This window comes from Micropterus salmoides, unplaced genomic scaffold (assembly GCF_014851395.1).
Source record: "Micropterus salmoides isolate LMB-PRFRI ecotype aquatic unplaced genomic scaffold, ASM1485139v1 Ms_hic_scaffold_10, whole genome shotgun sequence".
In the NCBI taxonomy this organism is placed as follows: Eukaryota; Metazoa; Chordata; class Actinopteri; order Centrarchiformes; family Centrarchidae; genus Micropterus; species Micropterus salmoides.
Window position 1 is genome coordinate 34,075,806 of NW_024040041.1, and position 19,433 is coordinate 34,095,238.

General features: G+C 41.4%; 7 non-coding genes across 7 annotated transcripts; 3 read left to right on the forward strand and 4 right to left on the reverse strand.

The window, feature by feature from the left end:
* Positions 1-6,419: 6,419 nt before the first annotated feature.
* On the reverse strand, positions 6,420-6,501 carry trnas-uga. Its single transcript has one exon. It is a non-coding gene; the product is annotated as a tRNA-Ser (tRNA).
* Positions 6,502-9,237: 2,736 nt separating this feature from the next.
* On the reverse strand, positions 9,238-9,319 carry trnas-uga. The gene has a single exon. It is a non-coding gene; the product is annotated as a tRNA-Ser (tRNA).
* Positions 9,320-11,379: 2,060 nt separating this feature from the next.
* On the forward strand, positions 11,380-11,461 carry trnas-cga. Its single transcript has one exon. It is a non-coding gene; the product is annotated as a tRNA-Ser (tRNA).
* Positions 11,462-13,089: 1,628 nt separating this feature from the next.
* trnas-uga lies at positions 13,090-13,171 on the reverse strand. The gene has a single exon. It is a non-coding gene; the product is annotated as a tRNA-Ser (tRNA).
* Positions 13,172-16,015: 2,844 nt separating this feature from the next.
* On the reverse strand, positions 16,016-16,097 carry trnas-uga. Its single transcript has one exon. It is a non-coding gene; the product is annotated as a tRNA-Ser (tRNA).
* Positions 16,098-17,309: 1,212 nt separating this feature from the next.
* On the forward strand, positions 17,310-17,391 carry trnas-cga. The gene has a single exon. It is a non-coding gene; the product is annotated as a tRNA-Ser (tRNA).
* Positions 17,392-18,690: 1,299 nt separating this feature from the next.
* Positions 18,691-18,772, forward strand: trnas-cga. Its single transcript has one exon. It is a non-coding gene; the product is annotated as a tRNA-Ser (tRNA).
* The last annotated feature ends 661 nt before the right edge of the window (positions 18,773-19,433 follow it).

The window sequence follows — 19,433 nt, forward strand, 5'->3', positions numbered from 1 at the left end:
AGAAACACAAAAGCTGTCCAAACAGAAATCCAACAGTGAAGGGAAACACGATGAATAGGCAGACAACGAGGGATCATAACGCACATAGAAAGCAACACGAACAATGACTGGACAAGGGCTGAACAGAAAGACCACACATATATACCAGGGATAACGAGCAGGGCAGGAGCAACACAGGTGACAGGCATGAGGGTAACGAGGCAGAGAGACAGCAGGAAAACAGAGAGGCAGGCAGGCAGAGACAACAGAGAGAGCACTTGGACAAGCAGACATGGGGCAGAGTGAATAACCAAGAATGCGACAGAGCTAAACAGAACCAGTAAAAGAACAAGGGAATACACAAGACTAAACAGGGAACACAAGACCAGGAGTAAACACAAAAGATATTAACTAACGTACAGGACTAGGAACTAACTGAACAATTCAATTCAATTCAATTTTATTTATATAGCGCCAAATCACAACAACAGTTATCTCACAGCGCTTTTCATAAAAGAGCAGGTCTAGACCGTACTCTATGATGCTATTTACAGAAGCCCAACAGTTCCCACCAAGAGCAGCACTAGGAGACAGAAGCAAGGAAAAACTTCCTTTTAAGAGGCAGAAACCACGAGCAGAACCATGGCTCAGGGTGGGCGGCCATCTGCCTCGACCGGTTGGGGTGAAGGAGAGAGAGAGAGAGAGAGAGAGAGAGAGAGAGAGAGAGAGAGAGGGAGAGAGAGGGAGAGAGAGGGAGAGAGAGGGAGAGAGGGAGAGAGCAGGAGAGGAACAGAGAGGAAAAGAGAGGGATGTAAGGAGAGAGAGAGGGGGAGGGAGGCAGCCTACACAATATACACACAGAGGTACAGACAGTAAAGGTGATGTTGCTATAGACTAAATGAAAAATGGTACAGATATTTATAGTAGTGTTAATGGTAACAGTCATAATGTTAATGATTATAATAACAATAATAACAATAAGACTAGCAACAATAGTCGTTGCAGCAGAGGGTGTCGAGCAGGAACACGGGGGCAGCAGGTGACCCGCAGCCACAGATCCAGACTCCACAGCTCCAGAGCCAGAAAACCTGCAGGAAGTGATAGGAGGAGAGAGGAGAGAGACGAGAAAGCACAAGACTACCAGAAAGGGGAGAAGTTGTGTTAGTAACATGCAATAATGGGATGAGGTTGCATACAGAGGGAGAGAAAGTAGAGGAGAGAGGAGCTCAGTGCATCATGGGAAATCCCCCGGCAGTCTAGGCCTATAGCAGCATAACTAAGGGATGGCTCAGGACTCACCTGTGCCAGCCCTAACTATAAGCTTTATCAAAGAGGAAAGTCTTAAGCCTACTCTTAAATGTGGAGATGGTGTCTGCCTCCTGAACCCAAACTGGAACCTGGTTCCACAGGAGAGGAGCTTGATAGCTGAACGCTCTGGCTCCTAGTCTACTTTTGGAGACTCTAGGAACCACAAGTAACCCTGCATTCTGGGAGCGCAGTGCTCTGGTGGGGTAGTAAGGTACTATGAGCTCTTTAAGATAAGATGGTGCCTGACCATTAACAGCTTTGTAGGTAAGAAGAATGATTTTAAATTCTATTCTGGATTTCACTGGAAGCCAATGCAAAGAAGCTAAAACAGGAGAAATGTGATCTCTTTTCCTGGTTCCTGTCAGAACACGTGCTGCAGCATTCTGGATCAGCTGAAGAGTCTTAACGGACTTTTTAGAGCAGCCTGATAATAAAGAATTGCAGTAATCCAGCCTAGAAGTAACAAATGCATGGACTAGTTTTTCTGCATCATTTTTAGACAGGATGTTCCTGATTTTCGCAATATTACGTAGGTGAAAAAAGGCGGTCCTTGAAATTTGCTTAATGTGAGACTTAAACGACATGTCCTGATCAAAGATAACTCCAAGATTCCTCACAGTGGTGCTGGAGGCCAGGGTGATGCCATCCAGGGAAACTATATCTTTAGATAATGCATCACGGAGGTGCTTAGGCCCCAGAACAATAACTTCAGTTTTATCTGAGTTTAACATTAGAAAATTACAGGTCATCCAGGTTTTAACATCCTGAAGGCACATTTGAAGTTTAGCTAACTGATGAGTTTCATCTGGCTTGATCGATAGATATAACTGAGTATCATCTGCATAACAATGAAAGCTTATGGAATGTTTCCTGATAATATTGCCTAAAGGAAGCATATATAAAGTGAAGAGGATTGGTCCGAGGACAGATCCTTGAGGAACTCCATGACTAACTTTGGCATGCATGGAGGACTCATCGTTAACATGTACAAACTGAAATCGATCTGATAAATAGGACTTAAACCAGCTTAGAGCAGTTCCTTTAATGCCAATGAAATATTCCAGTCTCTGCAATAGGATCTGATGGTCAGTGGTATCAAATGCAGCACTAAGATCTAATAAAACCAGTACAGAGACAAGTCCTTTGTCTGATGCAATAAGGAGGTCGTTAGTAATTTTCACCAGTGCTGTCTCTGTGCTATGATGAGCTCTAAATCCTGACTGAAAATCCTCAAATAAACTATTGCTCTGTAGAAAGTCACACAGCTGTTTAGCAACTGCTTTCTCCAGAACCTTAGAGAGAAATGGAAGGTTAGATATAGGTCTATAGTTGGCTAAAACATCCGGATCAAGTTTGGACTTTTTCAGAAGAGGTTTAATTACAGCTACCTTAAAGTACTGTGGTACATAGCCTGTTGATAAAGATAGATTGATCATATCTAGTATAGAGGTGCTGACTAAAGGTAAAACATCTTTAAGCAACCTAGTCGGGATGGGGTCTAAGAGGCAGGTTGATGGTTTAGATGAAGAAATTATTGAAGTTAGTTGGTAAAGATTGAGGGAAGCAAAACAGTCTAAACATGTATCTGGTTCTACAGCTGTTTCTAAAGTTCCTGAGTTTAGAGATAAGTTGGTGCCAGTTGAGGGCAGGTCTTGGTGAATTTTGTCTCTAATAGCTAGAATTTTATCATTAAAGAAGCTCATGAAGTCGTAACTACTGAGAGCTATGGGAATACTTGGCTCAATAGAGCTGTGACTCTCTATTTTCCTCTATTAATGACGAGTAGTACGCTGCTCTGGCATTACGTAGGGCCTTCCTATAAGTTTTAAGACTATCTTGCCAAATTAAACGAGAATTTTCCACTTTGGTGGAACGCCAATTCCTCTCAAGTTTCTGCGATATTTGCTTTAATTTGCGAGTTTCAGTATTATACCATGGAGCTAACCGTCTTTGTTTTAGTATTTTCTTTTTTAGAGGGGCTACAGAGTCGAGTGTCATTCGCAGCGAGCCTGCAGCACTATCAACAAGATGATCAATTTGGGAGGGACTGAAATTAGCATAGGAGTCCTCCGTTACTTTGTGACTAGATAATGTATTTAGAGCTGATGGAATCGCATCCTTAAATTTAGCTACAGCACTATCAGACAGACATCTTGTGTAGAAGTTTTTGCCCAAGACTACAGAGAAACATAGAACCAAAAACAGACTTAAACAGGAAAGACATGAACACAAATACCACACTCCTAACAGAATCACGTTCAAAAAGTCCTGAATCAGATTCAGAAAGTCCCAATTCAAGACCAACAAGTGAAGACCAGCAAGTTACAAGTCAAGACCAACAAGTCCTGAGTCAAGTTCAAAAAGGCACAAGTCAAGACAAAAACGTCTCAAGTAAAGACCAACAAGTCAAGACCAGCAAGTTACAAGTCAAGACCAGGAAGTCCCAAGTCAGAACCAAAAACTCCCATGCAAGACCTATAAGTCCCAAGTGAAGACCAGCAAGTCCCAAATCAAGACCAACAAGTCCCATATCAAGAGACAAGATCAAAAAGTCCCAAGTCAGGACCAACAAGTCCTGAGTCAAGTTCAAAAAGGTACAAGTCAGGACAAAAACATCTCAAGTAAAGACCAATAAGTCAAGACCAGCAAGTTACAAGTCAAGACCAGGAAGTTACAAGTCAAGACCAAAAACTCCCATGCAAGGCCTATAAGTCCCAAGTGAAGACCAGCTAGTCCCAAATCAAGACCAACAAGTTCCATATCAAGAGACAAGATCAAAAAGTCCCAAGTCAAGACCAACAAGTCCTGAGTCAAGTTTGAAGAGTTACAAATCAAGACCAACAAGTCCTGAGTCAAGTTCAAAAAGTTACAAGTCAAGACCAACATGTCCCAAGTCAAGACCAACACGTCCCATGTCAAGACCAACAAGCTCCAAGTCAAGTTTAAAGAGTTACAAATCAAGACCAACATGTCCTGAGTCAAGTTCAAAAAGTTACAAATCAAGACCAACATGTCCTGAGTCAAGTTCAAAAAATTACAAGTCAAGACCAACATGTCACATGTCAAGTTTAAAAAGTTACAAGTCAAAACCAACTAGTCCAGAGCAACAACTCCCAAGTAAAGTTTGAAAAGTCCCATGTCAAGACCGACAAATCCCAAGTCAAGACCAACAAGTCCTGAATCTTAAACAGGTCCCTAGTCCTAAACAGGTCCCGAGTCCCAAACAAGTCTTTTTTGATTTATGACTCGAATCTGTCCAAGTCATGAAACTCAAGTTCACATACCTCTGACTGTTACTAATAATACTGCAACTACTGTTACAGTAGCAGTATAACTTCCAGCTGGTTGTGCCACATTTGCTGCTAGTAATAAAGCTTTCTGAAAAATAAGATCAAACCTCATCCAGATAATATCTGTTCTTCTCTCTCACTTTCAGATCAGCGAATGTCTCTCGGCCCAGGCCCAGGTGAAGCTGCAGCTGCTCAGTGCAGAGCTCACCGCCTTCGACCTCAGCGCCAGGTAGATCCACATACCTTCAACACACATACAGAGCACATGTAGACATATCCCATTATCTCCTGCTGTGTGGACAGGTGTGAAAAGGAGCGTGAAAGTCGTGGTTGTGTGGAGGCAGAGCTTAGCGACCTGAAGCTGCTGGAGAAGGAGCTGAAGGTTCACAGACTGCCAGAGCTTGAGACTAAGCTGGACAATCAAGCACAACAACTGATGGAGCTGCAGATACAACACCAACAGGTAAAACAAAAAAACCCACATGGATAATTCAAATGGGTGAACTGTATCTACTGTATATTGTGTTTACTTGCGCAGGACATGCAGGGTCTCCTGGACCAGGTGTCAGGGGGCATTGCCGTAGAGGTGCAGCCTGCTGAGTCAACAGATCTGATCCAGCAGATGGACGACCTGAGACAGACAGGTGTGATGCAGCTCGACAATTACCAGGACGAGAGGTGGTTCAACACCCAGGTGGATAAACATTTACAGCATTTTGAAATAAACTAATGATGAGTGAAAATAATCCATTTTAAATATTCTTATTTCAGTGAAGTTTTAATGTGCACAAACACAAATACGTTATCAGGTTTTGTTGTGTTCAGGTGTCCAAGCTGAGTTCTCAAGAGACGACCTCTGACCCTCCAGCAGGGTCAAAGGTCATCCAGGAACTGAGGAGAAAAGCAGCGAGTCTGGAAGAAGAGCTGACACAGTTGCAGGCGCTGGTGAGAAAAAACTACTAGACACTAATTTAAAAACAAAAAACATTGTTAGTCCAATCATGGCTTAGCATCAGTAACTACGTGAGCATGGAGATGTTCCCACAAAGTGTATACATAGAGTTTGGAGGGTAGTGACTTTTTTATCTTTCAAGAACCAAAAACAGAATATATTAATAAATACAATAATTCTTGTTACGATTTATTCATTATAAATCCCATAAAAATGACAGAGTCTGATGTAGAGCATGTGTTTTAATGTGACGCACCAGAAGAAAATGAGTTATTGTCACAAACAATTATACACAGTACAATGCATGCAAGATATGTCCTCTGCATTTGAACACATCCTAACTAGGACCAGTGGACAGCAATTGTGCAGCTCGCAGGGGATGCCTAGTGGTTCAACCCCCGTTGGATTTCAAGTCCAACGCCTTAACCACTCGGCCATCACAACCACGTACTGACAGCATATTCGCTATCCTGCTGATGGTGTTGCCTAACCAAAAGTATAGAGCTGCCTAACTTGGCTTATTAACTACTGTAAGTCAAAACACACCCCAGACTGTCAAACCAGCGTAAAAACTGTAACGATGCGTGATCAACCTGTTTTTCGCAGAGCACAACCATGTAATGTGCAATGCAATCAAGGACAGCTTAAACTACTGTAAGTCAACACACCCCGAAGACTCTCAAACCAGGGTAACATTATAATTAAATAACACTGTAACGTTCCATGATCAACAATAAACCTGTAACCTGTTTGCAGTCGGCGTTTGGTTCTCTGGTTCAGGGTCTTGCTCAAGGGCACCTTCAGCAATGTGTTCAGTCCGTGCTGGCCTCAAACCAGCGACCATAGCCTCCGGAACATTTTCAAATATTAGACTGTGTCATCATAAAGGACGCTGTGAGCAGGGTTCGAACCTGCGCGGGGAACCCCCATTGGATTTCAAGTCCAACGCCTTAACCACTCGGCCATCACAGCCACGTTCGGACACCATTTTCGCTATGAAATGTGAAATGCAATCAATGACAGCTTAAACTACTGTCAGTCAACACACCCCGCAGACTCTCAAACCCGTTATGTTACATGATTAACAATAAACCTGTAACATGTTTTTCACAGAACACAACCATGAAATGTTGATGGTGTTGCCTAACCAAAAGTATAGAGCTGCCTAACTTGGCATCATTGAACTCGAACGGTTTGTTAAACCCCTCCCTGAACAGTGATAATCCAATCATAGCTTAGCATCAGTAACGAGGTGAGTACGGAGATGTTCCCACAAAGTTTGGAGGTATTTAAATTGAGCATGTCATAAGTATGGAATCCAGTCAAGTCTCAAGTCTCTGAGCTAGAGTCCATGTCAACTCTCAAGTCACTTGGGTTATAATGAATGTTGTATCAGCTGCTGCGTTCAATCCAGGCTGCTTATAACACTGCATAGCTACAAGGAATTCTGTAACTGTGAGCCGTTTTTCACTTACAGAGCACAACCATGTAATGTGCAATGCAATCAATGACAGCTTAAACTACTGTCAGTCAACACACCCCGAAGACTCTCAAACCCAGTGTAATGTTAAGTAATGTTAAATAGAAATGTAACGAGCACAACCATGTAATGTGCAATCCAAACTAAATTGAACTTTACGAGGCAAACAGCAGCAAGTCTGGAAGAAGAGCTGACACAACTGCACGACACTAATTTGAAAACAGGGAGAACAGACCCTTTGTTAAACCCCTCCCTGAACAGTGATAGTCCAATCATAGCTTAGCATCAGTAACGAGGTGAGTACGGAGATGTTCCCACAAAGTACATACAAAGAGTTTGGAGGGTAGTGACTTCTTTGGTCGTTCCAAAACCAAAAACACAAGATCAGAAGTCTAAGGAATGGATTAAACTGCATGTTTATCTGCTGCTAACTTTAGCATGTCCAGCTAACTAGCTTACAACCTGCGAAAGTAACCTACTGTTACTTCCAAGGCCAATAGTTAGCATAAAGTTGAGTTATTATCACACATTTTTACACAGTACACGGGATATAACCGATCCTAACTAGGAGCCGTGGGCAGCCATTGTGCAGCTCTTGCTCGATGGCACCTTTGGGCTGGACTCAAACGGGCGAGTATAATCTGCAAAAAAGTCGAATATGGGTCACTTTGGCCTGCAGTCTGAAGTTTAACCTAATATTGGTGGCTGTGATGGCCGAGTGGTTAATCCAATGGGGTTTCCCCGCGCAGGTTCAAACCCTGCTCACAGCGGTCCTGTAATGTGTTTAATGACATGGTTCAACATGTAACATAAAAAACTATCCTATCATTTAAATAATATGCTACTTAGCATGTCATAAGTATATATATAATACAATTAACCAAATGAGATCTATGGTATGAAGGTCAGGTAAGTTACAGTATAGGTAAAACAACAATAAATCTACATTGAACTTTACACTGGAGTCTGGAAGAAGAGATATGTTAAACCCCTCCCTGAACAGTGATAATCCAATCATAGCTTAGCATCAGTAACGAGGTGAGCACCACAAAGTTTGGAGGTATTTAAACTGAGCATGTCGTAAGTATGGAAACCAGTCAAGTCTCAAGTGTCTGAGCTAGAGTCCATGTCAACTCTCAAGTCACTTGGGTTATAATGAATGTTGTATCAGCTGCTGCGTTCAATCCAGGCTGCTTATAACACTGCATAGCTACAAGGAATTCTGTAACTGTAAGCCGTTTTTCACTTACAGAGCACAACCATGTAATGTGCAATGCAATCAATGACAGCTTAAACTACTGTCAGTCAACACACCCCGCAGACTCTCAAACCGTGTAATGTTAACCAATGTTAAATAAAAATGTAACGTTACATGATTAACAATAAACCTGTAACATGTTTTTGACAGAGCACAACCATGAAATGGGAAATGCAATCAATGACAGCTTAACCTACTGTCAGTCAACACACCCCGCAGACTCTCAAACCCAGTGTAATGTTAAGTAATGTTAAATAAGAATGTAACGAGCACAACCATGTAATGTGCAATGCAATCAATGACAGCTTATTAACTAGCCTACTGTCAGTCAACACACCCCGCAGACTCTCAAACCGTGTAATGTTAACTAATGTTAAATAAGAATGTAACGAGCACAACCATGTAATGTGCAATGCAATCAATGACAGCTTAAACTACTGTAAGTCAACAGATTCCCCAGACTCTCAAACCCAGTGTAATGCTAACTAATGTTAAATAAAAATGTAACGTTACATGATTAACAATAAACTTGTAACCTGTTTTTCACAGAGCACAACCATGTAGCCTAATGTACCATGCGTCTACAAGTAATGGCAGCTTATTAACTACTGTAAGTCAAAACACACCCCAGACTGTCAAACCAGCGTAAAAACTGTAACGATGCATGATCAACCTGTTTTTCGCAGAGCACAACCATGTAATGTGCAATGCAATCAAGGACAGCTTAAACTACTGTAAGTCAACACACCCCGAAGACTCTCAAAGCAGGGTAACATTATAATTAAATAACACTGTAACGTTCCATGATCAACAATAAACCTGTAACCTGTTTGCAGTCGGCGTTTGGTTCTCTGGTTCAGGGTCTTGCTCAAGGGCACCTTCAGCAATGTGTTCAGTCCGTGCTGGCCTCAAACCAGCGACCATAGCCTCCGGAACATTTTCAAATATTAGACTGTGTCATCATAAAGGACGCTGTGAGCAGGGTTCGAACCTGCGCGGGGAACCCCCATTGGATTTCAAGTCCAACGCCTTAACCACTCGGCCATCACAGCCACGTTCGGATGCCATTTTCGCAATGAATTGTGAAATGCAATCAATGACAGCTTAAACTACTGTCAGTCAACACACCCCGCAGACTCTCAAACCCGTTATGTTACATGATTAACAATAAACCTGTAACATGTTTTTCACAGAACACAACCATGAAATGTTGATGGTGTTGCCTAACCAAAAGTATAGAGCTGCCTAACTTGGCATCATTGAACTCGAACGGTTTGTTAAACCCCTCCCTGAACAGTGATAATCCAATCATAGCTTAGCATCAGTAACGAGGTGAGTACGGAGATGTTCCCACAAAGTTTGGAGGTATTTAAACTGAGCATGTCATAAGTATGGAAACCAGTCAAGTCTCAAGTCTCTGAGCTAGAGTCCATGTCAACTCTCAAGTCACTTGGGTTATAATGAATGTTGTATCAGCTGCTGCGTTCAATCCAGGCTGCTTATAACACTGCATAGCTACAAGGAATTCTGTAACTGTAAGCCGTTTTTCACTTACAGAGCTCAACCATGTAATGTGCAATGCAATCAAGGACAGCATAAACTACTGTCAGTCAACACACCCCGAAGACTCTCAAACCCAGTGCAATGTTAAATAAAAATGTAACATTACATGTTGTAACCTGTTTTTGACAGAGCACAACCATGAAATGTGCAATGCAATCAATGACAGCTTAAACTACTGTAAGTCAACAGATTCCCCAGACTCTCAAACCCAGTGTAATGCTAACTAATGTTAAATAAAAATGTAACGTTACATGATTAACAATAAACTTGTAACCTGTTTTTCACAGAGCACAACCATGTAGCCTAATGTACCATGCGTCTACAAGTAATGGCAGCTTATTAACTACTGTAAGTCAAAACACACCCCAGACTGTCAAACCAGCGTAAAAACTGTAACGATGCATGATCAACCTGTTTTTCGCAGAGCACAACCATGTAATGTGCAATGCAATCAATGACAGCTTATCTACTGTCAGTCAACACACCCCGAAGACTCTCAAACCCAGTGTAATGTTAAGTAATGTTAAATAGAAATGTAACGAGCACAACCATGTAATGTGCAATCCAAACTAAATTGAACTTTACGAGGCAAACAGCAGCGAGTCTGGAAGAAGAGCTGACACAACTGCACGACACTAATTTGAAAACAGGGAGAACAGACCGTTTGTTAAACCCCTCCCTGAACAGTGATAGTCCAATCATAGCTTAGCATCAGTAACGAGGTGAGTACGGAGATGTTCCCACAAAGTACATACAAAGAGTTTGGAGGGTAGTGACTTCTTTGGTCGTTCCAAAACCAAAAACAACAATAATGTTAACTAATGTTAAATAAAAATGTAACGAGCACAACCATGTAATGTGCAATGCAATCAATGACAGCTTAAACTACTGTCAGTCAACACACCCCGAAGACTCTCAAACCCAGTGTAATGTTAAGTAATGTTAAATAAAAATGTAACGAGCACAACCATGTAATGTGCAATCCAAACTAAATTGAACTTTACGAGGCAAACAGCAGCGAGTCTGGAAGAAGAGCTGACACAACTGCACGACACTAATTTGAAAACAGGGAGAACAGACCGTTTGTTAAACCCCTCCCTGAACAGTGATAGTCCAATCATAGCTTAGCATCAGTAACGAGGTGAGTACGGAGATGTTCCCACAAAGTACATACAAAGAGTTTGGAGGGTAGTGACTTCTTTGGTCGTTCCAAAACCAAAAACACAAGATCAGAAGTCTAAGGAATGGATTAAACTGCATGTTTATCTGCTGCTAACTTTAGCATGTCCAGCTAACTAGCTTACAACCTGCGAAAGTAACCTACTGTTACTTCCAAGGCCAATAGTTAGCATAAAGTTGAGTTATTATCACACATTTTTACACAGTACACGGGATATAACCGATCCTAACTAGGAGCCGTGGGCAGCCATTGTGCAGCTCTTGCTCGATGGCACCTTTGGGCTGGACTCAAACGGGCGAGTATAATCTGCAAAAAAGTCGAATATGGGTCACTTTGGCCTGCAGTCTGAAGTTTAACCTAATATTGGTGGCTGTGATGGCCGAGTGGTTAAGGCGTTGGACTCGAAATCCAATGGGGTTTCCCCGCGCAGGTTCAAACCCTGCTCACAGCGGTCCTGTAATGTGTTTAATGACATGGTTCAACATGTAACATAAAAAACTATCCTATCATTTAAATAATATGCTACTTAGCATGTCATATTTAAATAATATGCTACTTAGCATGTCATAAGTATATATATATAATACAATTAACCAAATGAGATCTATTGTATGGTATGAAGGTCAGGTAAGTTACAGTATAGGTAAAACAACAATAAATCTACATTGAACTTTACACTGGAGTCTGGAAGAAGAGATATGTTAAACCCCTCCCTGAACAGTGATAATCCAATCATAGCTTAGCATCAGTAACGAGGTAAGCACCACAAAGTTTGGAGGTATTTAAACTGAGCATGTCATAAGTATGGAAACCAGTCAAGTCTCAAGTCTCTGAGCTAGAGTCCATGTCAACTCTCAAGTCACTTGGGTTATAATGAATGTTGTATCAGCTGCTGCGTTCAATCCAGGCTGCTTATAACACTGCATAGCTACAAGGAATTCTGTAACTGTGAGCCGTTTTTCACTTACAGAGCACAACCATGTAATGTGCAATGCAATCAATGACAGCTTAAACTACTGTCAGTCAACACACCCCGAAGACTCTTAAACCCAGTGCAATGTTAAATAAAAATGTAACGTTACATGTTGTAACCTGTTTTTGACAGAGCACAACCGTGAAATGTGCAATGCAATCAATGACAGCTTAAACTACTGTCAGTCAACACACCCCGCAGACTCTCAAACCGTGTAATGTTAACCAATGTTAAATAAAAATGTAACGTTACATGATTAACAATAAACCTGTAACATGTTTTTGACAGAGCACAACCATGAAATGTGAAATGCAATCAATGACAGCTTAACCTACTGTCAGTCAACACACCCCGCAGACTCTCAAACCCAGTGTAATGTTAAGTAATGTTAAATAAGAATGTAACGAGCACAACCATGTAATGTGCAATGCAATCAATGACAGCTTATTAACTAGCCTACTGTCAGTCAACACACCCCGCAGACTCTCAAACCGTGTAATGTTAACTAATGTTAAATAAGAATGTAACGAGCACAACCATGTAATGTGCAATGCAATCAATGACAGCTTAAACTACTGTAAGTCAACAGATTCCCCAGACTCTCAAACCCAGTGTAATGCTAACTAATGTTAAATAAAAATGTAACGTTACATGATTAACAATAAACTTGTAACCTGTTTTTCACAGAGCACAACCATGTAGCCTAATGTACCATGCGTCTACAAGTAATGGCAGCTTATTAACTACTGTAAGTCAAAACACACCCCAGACTGTCAAACCAGCGTAAAAACTGTAACGATGCATGATCAACCTGTTTTTCGCAGAGCACAACCATGTAATGTGCAATGCAATCAAGGACAGCTTAAACTACTGTAAGTCAACACACCCCGAAGACTCTCAAAGCAGGGTACATTATAATAAATAACACTGTAACGTTCCATGATCAACAATAAACCTGTAACCTGTTTGCAGTCGGCGTTTGGTTCTCTGGTTCAGGGTCTTGCTCAAGGGCACCTTCAGCAATGTGTTCAGTCCGTGCTGGCCTCAAACCAGCGACCATAGCCTCCGGAACATTTTCAAATATTAGACTGTGTCATCATAAAGGACGCTGTGAGCAGGGTTCGAACCTGCGCGGGGAACCCCCATTGGATTTCAAGTCCAACGCCTTAACCACTCGGCCATCACAGCCACGTTCGGATGCCATTTTCGCTATGAAATGTGAAATGCAATCAATGACAGCTTAAACTACTGTCAGTCAACACACCCCGCAGACTCTCAAACCCGTTATGTTACATGATTAACAATAAACCTGTAACATGTTTTTCACAGAACACAACCATGAAATGTTGATGGTGTTGCCTAACCAAAAGTATAGAGCTGCCTAACTTGGCATCATTGAACTCGAACGGTTTGTTAAACCCCTCCCTGAACAGTGATAATCCAATCATAGCTTAGCATCAGTAACGAGGTGAGTACGGAGATGTTCCCACAAAGTTTGGAGGTATTTAAACTGAGCATGTCATAAGTATGGAAACCAGTCAAGTCTCAAGTCTCTGAGCTAGAGTCCATGTCAACTCTCAAGTCACTTGGGTTAAAATGAATGTTGTATCAGCTGCTGCGTTCAATCCAGGCTGCTTATAACACTGCATAGCTACAAGGAATTCTGTAACTGTAAGCCGTTTTTCACTTACAGAGCTCAACCATGTAATGTGCAATGCAATCAAGGACAGCATAAACTACTGTCAGTCAACACACCCCGAAGACTCTCAAACCCAGTGTAATGTTAAATAAAAATGTAACGAGCACAACCATGTAATGTGCAATGCAATCAATGACAGCTTAAACTACTGTCAGTCAACACACCCCGAAGACTCTCAAACCCAGTGTAATGTTAAGTAATGTTAAATAAAAATGTAACGAGCACAACCATGTAATGTGCAATCCAAACTAAATTGAACTTTACGAGGCAAACAGCAGCGAGTCTGGAAGAAGAGCTGACACAACTGCACGACACTAATTTGAAAACAGGGAGAACAGACCGTTTGTTAAACCCCTCCCTGAACAGTGATAGTCCAATCATAGCTTAGCATCAGTAACGAGGTGAGTACGGAGATGTTCCCACAAAGTACATACAAAGAGTTTGGAGGGTAGTGACTTCTTTGGTCGTTCCAAAACCAAAAACACAAGATCAGAAGTCTAAGGAATGGATTAAACTGCATGTTTATCTGCTGCTAACTTTAGCATGTCCAGCTAACTAGCTTACAACCTGCGAAAGTAACCTACTGTTACTTCCAAGGCCAATAGTTAGCATAAAGTTGAGTTATTATCACACATTTTTACACAGTACACGGGATATAACCGATCCTAACTAGGAGCCGTGGGCAGCCATTGTGCAGCTCTTGCTCGATGGCACCTTTGGGCTGGACTCAAACGGGCGAGTATAATCTGCAAAAAAGTCGAATATGGGTCACTTTGGCCTGCAGTCTGAAGTTTAACCTAATATTGGTGGCTGTGATGGCCGAGTGGTTAATCCAATGGGGTTTCCCCGCGCAGGTTCAAACCCTGCTCACAGCGGTCCTGTAATGTGTTTAATGACATGGTTCAACATGTAACATAAAAAACTATCCTATCATTTAAATAATATGCTACTTAGCATGTCATAAGTATATATATAATACAATTAACCAAATGAGATCTATGGTATGAAGGTCAGGTAAGTTACAGTATAGGTAAAACAACAATAAATCTACATTGAACTTTACACTGGAGTCTGGAAGAAGAGATATGTTAAACCCCTCCCTGAACAGTGATAATCCAATCATAGCTTAGCATCAGTAACGAGGTGAGCACCACAAAGTTTGGAGGTATTTAAACTGAGCATGTCATAAGTATGGAAACCAGTCAAGTCTCAAGTCTCTGAGCTAGAGTCCATGTCAACTCTCAAGTCACTTGGGTTATAATGAATGTTGTATCAGCTGCTGCGTTCAATCCAGGCTGCTTATAACACTGCATAGCTACAAGGAATTCTGTAACTGTAAGCCGTTTTTCACTTACAGAGCACAACCGTGAAATGTGCAATGCAATCAATGACAGCTTAAACTACTGTCAGTCAACACACCCCGCAGACTCTCAAACCGTGTAATGTTAACCAATGTTAAATAAAAATGTAACGTTACATGATTAACAATAAACCTGTAACCTGTTTTTGACAGAGCACAACCATGAAATGTGCAATGCAATCAATGACAGCTTAACCTACTGTCAGTCAACACACCCCGCAGACTCTCAAACCCAGTGTAATGTTAAGTAATGTTAAATAAGAATGTAACGAGCACAACCATGTAATGTGCAATGCAATCAATGACAGCTTATTAACTAGCCTACTGTCAGTCAACACACCCCGCAGACTCTCAAACCGTGTAATGTTAACTAATGTTAAATAAGAATGTAACGAGCACAACCATGTAATGTGCAATGCAATCAATGACAGCTTAAACTACTGTAAGTCAACAGATTCCCCAGACTCTCAAACCCAGTGTAATGCTAACTAATGTTAAATAAAAATGTAACGTTACATGATTAACAATAAACTTGTAACCTGTTTTTCACAGAGCACAACCATGTAGCCTAATGTACCATGCGTCTACAAGTAATGGCAGCTTATTAACTACTGTAAGTCAAAACACACCCCAGACTGTCAAACCAGCGTAAAAACTGTAACGATGCATGATCAACCTGTTTTTCGCAGAGCACAACCATGTAATGTGCAATGCAATCAAGGACAGCTTAAACTACTGTAAGTCAACACACCCCGAAGACTCTCAAACCAGGGTAACATTATAATTAAATAACACTGTAACGTTCCATGATCAACAATAAACCTGTAACCTGTTTGCAGTCGGCGTTTGGTTCTCTGGTTCAGGGTCTTGCTCAAGGGCACCTTCAGCAATGTGTTCAGTCCGTGCTGGCCTCAAACCAGCGACCATAGCCTCCGGAACATTTTCAAATATTAGACTGTGTCATCATAAAGGACGCTGTGAGCAGGGTTCGAACCTGCGCGGGGAACCCCCATTGGATTTCAAGTCCAACGCCTTAACCACTCGGCCATCACAGCCACGTTCGGATGCCATTTTCGCTATGAATTGTGAAATGCAATCAATGACAGCTTAAACTACTGTCAGTCAACACACCCCGCAGACTCTCAAACCCGTTATGTTACATGATTAACAATAAACCTGTAACATGTTTTTCACAGAACACAACCATGAAATGTTGATGGTGTTGCCTAACCAAAAGTATAGAGCTGCCTAACTTGGCATCATTGAACTCGAACGGTTTGTTAAACCCCTCCCTGAACAGTGATAATCCAATCATAGCTTAGCATCAGTAACGAGGTGAGTACGGAGATGTTCCCACAAAGTTTGGAGGTATTTAAACTGAGCATGTCATAAGTATGGAAACCAGTCAAGTCTCAAGTCTCTGAGCTAGAGTCCATGTCAACTCTCAAGTCACTTGGGTTATAATGAATGTTGTATCAGCTGCTGCGTTCAATCCAGGCTGCTTATAACACTGCATAGCTACAAGGAATTCTGTAACTTTAAGCCGTTTTTCACTTACAGAGCTCAACCATGTAATGTGCAATGCAATCAATGACAGCTTAAACTACTGTCAGTCAACACACCCCGAAGACTCTCAAACCCAGTGTAATGTTAAGTAATGTTAAATAGAAATGTAACGAGCACAACCATGTAATGTGCAATCCAAACTAAATTGAACTTTACGAGGCAAACAGCAGCGAGTCTGGAAGAAGAGCTGACACAACTGCACGACACTAATTTGAAAACATGGAGAACAGACCGTTTGTTAAACCCCTCCCTGAACAGTGATAGTCCAATCATAGCTTAGCATCAGTAACGAGGTGAGTACGGAGATGTTCCCACAAAGTACATACAAAGAGTTTGGAGGGTAGTGACTTCTTTGGTCGTTCCAAAACCAAAAACACAAGATCAGAAGTCTAAGGAATGGATTAAACTGCATGTTTATCTGCTGCTAACTTTAGCATGTCCAGCTAACTAGCTTACAACCTGCGAAAGTAACCTACTGTTACTTCCAAGGCCAATAGTTAGCATAAAGTTGAGTTATTATCACACATTTTTACACAGTACACGGGATATAACCGATCCTAACTAGGAGCCGTGGGCAGCCATTGTGCAGCTCTTGCTCAATGGCACCTTTGGGCTGGACTCATACGGGCGAGTATAATCTGCAAAAAAGTCGAATATGGGTCACTTTGGCCTGCAGTCTGAAGTTTAACCTAATATTGGTGGCTGTGATGGCCGAGTGTTTAAGGCGTTGGACTCGAAATCCAATGGGGTTTCCCCGCGCAGGTTCAAACCCTGCTCACAGCGGTCCTGTAATGTGTTTAATGACATGGTTCAACATGTAACATAAAAAACTATCCTATCGTTTAAATAATATGCTATTTAGCATGTCATAAGTATATATAATACAATTAACCAAATGAGATCTATTGTATGGTATGAAGGTCAGGTAAGTTACAGTATAGGTAAAACAACAATAAATCTACATTGAACTTTACACTGGAGTCTGGAAGAAGAGATATGTTAAACCCCTCCCTGAACAGTGATAATCCAATCATAGCTTAGCATCAGTAACGAGGTGAGCACCACAAAGTTTGGAGGTATTTAAACTGAGCATGTCATAAGTATGGAAACCAGTCAAGTCTCAAGTCTCTGAGCTAGAGTCCATGTCAACTCTCAAGTCACTTGGGTTATAATGAATGTTGTATCAGCTGCTGCGTTCAATCCAGGCTGCTTATAACACTGCATAGCTACAAGGAATTCTGTAACTGTGAGCCGTTTTTCAATTACAGAGCACAACCATGTAATGTGCAATGCAATCAATGACAGCTTAAACTACTGTCAGTCAACACACCCCGAAGACTCTCAAACCCAGTGTAATGTTAAATAAAAATGTAACGAGCACAACCATGTAATGTGCAATGCAATCAATGACAGCTTAAACTACTGTCAGTCAACACACCCCGAAGACTCTCAAACCCAGTGTAATGTTAAGTAATGTTAAATAGAAATGTAACGAGCACAACCATGTAATGTGCAATCCAAACTAAATTGAACTTTACGAGGCAAACAGCAGCGAGTCTGGAAGAAGAGCTGACACAACTGCACGACACTAATTTGAAAACATGGAGAACAGACCGTTTGTTAAACCCCTCCCTGAACAGTGATAGTCCAATCATAGCTTAGCATCAGTAACGAGGTGAGTACGGAGATGTTCCCACAAAGTACATACAAAGAGTTTGGAGGGTAGTGACTTCTTTGGTCGTTCCAAAACCAAAAACACAAGATCAGAAGTCTAAGGAATGGATTAAACTGCATGTTTATCTGCTGCTAACTTTAGCATGTCCAGCTAACTAGCTTACAACCTGCGAAAGTAACCTACTGTTACTTCCAAGGCCAATAGTTAGCATAAAGTTGAGTTATTATCACACATTTTTACACAGTACACGGGATATAACCGATCCTAACTAGGAGCCGTGGGCAGCCATTGTGCAGCTCTTGCTCAATGGCACCTTTGGGCTGGACTCATACGGGCGAGTATAATCTGCAAAAAGTCGAATATGGGTCACTTTGGCCTGCAGTCTGAAGTTTAACCTAATATTGGTGGCTGTGATGGCCGAGTGTTTAAGGCGTTGGACTCGAAATCCAATGGGGTTTCCCCGCGCAGGTTCAAACCCTGCTCACAGCGGTCCTGTAATGTGTTTAATGACATGGTTCAACATGTAACATAAAAAACTATCCTATCGTTTAAATAATATGCTATTTAGCATGTCATAAGTATATATAATACAATTAACCAAATGAGATCTATTGTATGGTATGAAGGTCAGGTAAGTTACAGTATAGGTAAAACAACAATAAATCTACATTGAACTTTACACTGGAGTCTGGAAGAAGAGATATGTTAAACCCCTCCCTGAACAGTGATAATCCAATCATAGCTTAGCATCAGTAACGAGGTGAGCACCACAAAGTTTGGAGGTATTTAAACTGAGCATGTCATAAGTATGGAAACCAGTCAAGTCTCAAGTCTCTGAGCTAGAGTCCATGTCAACTCTCAAGTCACTTGGGTTATAATGAATGTTGTATCAGCTGCTGCGTTCAATCCAGGCTGCTTATAACATTGCATAGCTACAAGGAAATCTGTAACTGTAAGCCGTTTTTCACTTACAGAGCACAACCATGTAATGTGCAATGCAATCAAGGACAGCATAAACTACTGTAAGTCAACACACCCCGAAGACTCTTAAACCCAGTGCAATGTTAAATAAAAATGTAACGTTACATGTTGTAACCTGTTTTTCACAGAGCACAACCATGAAATGTGCAATGCAATCAATGACACATTA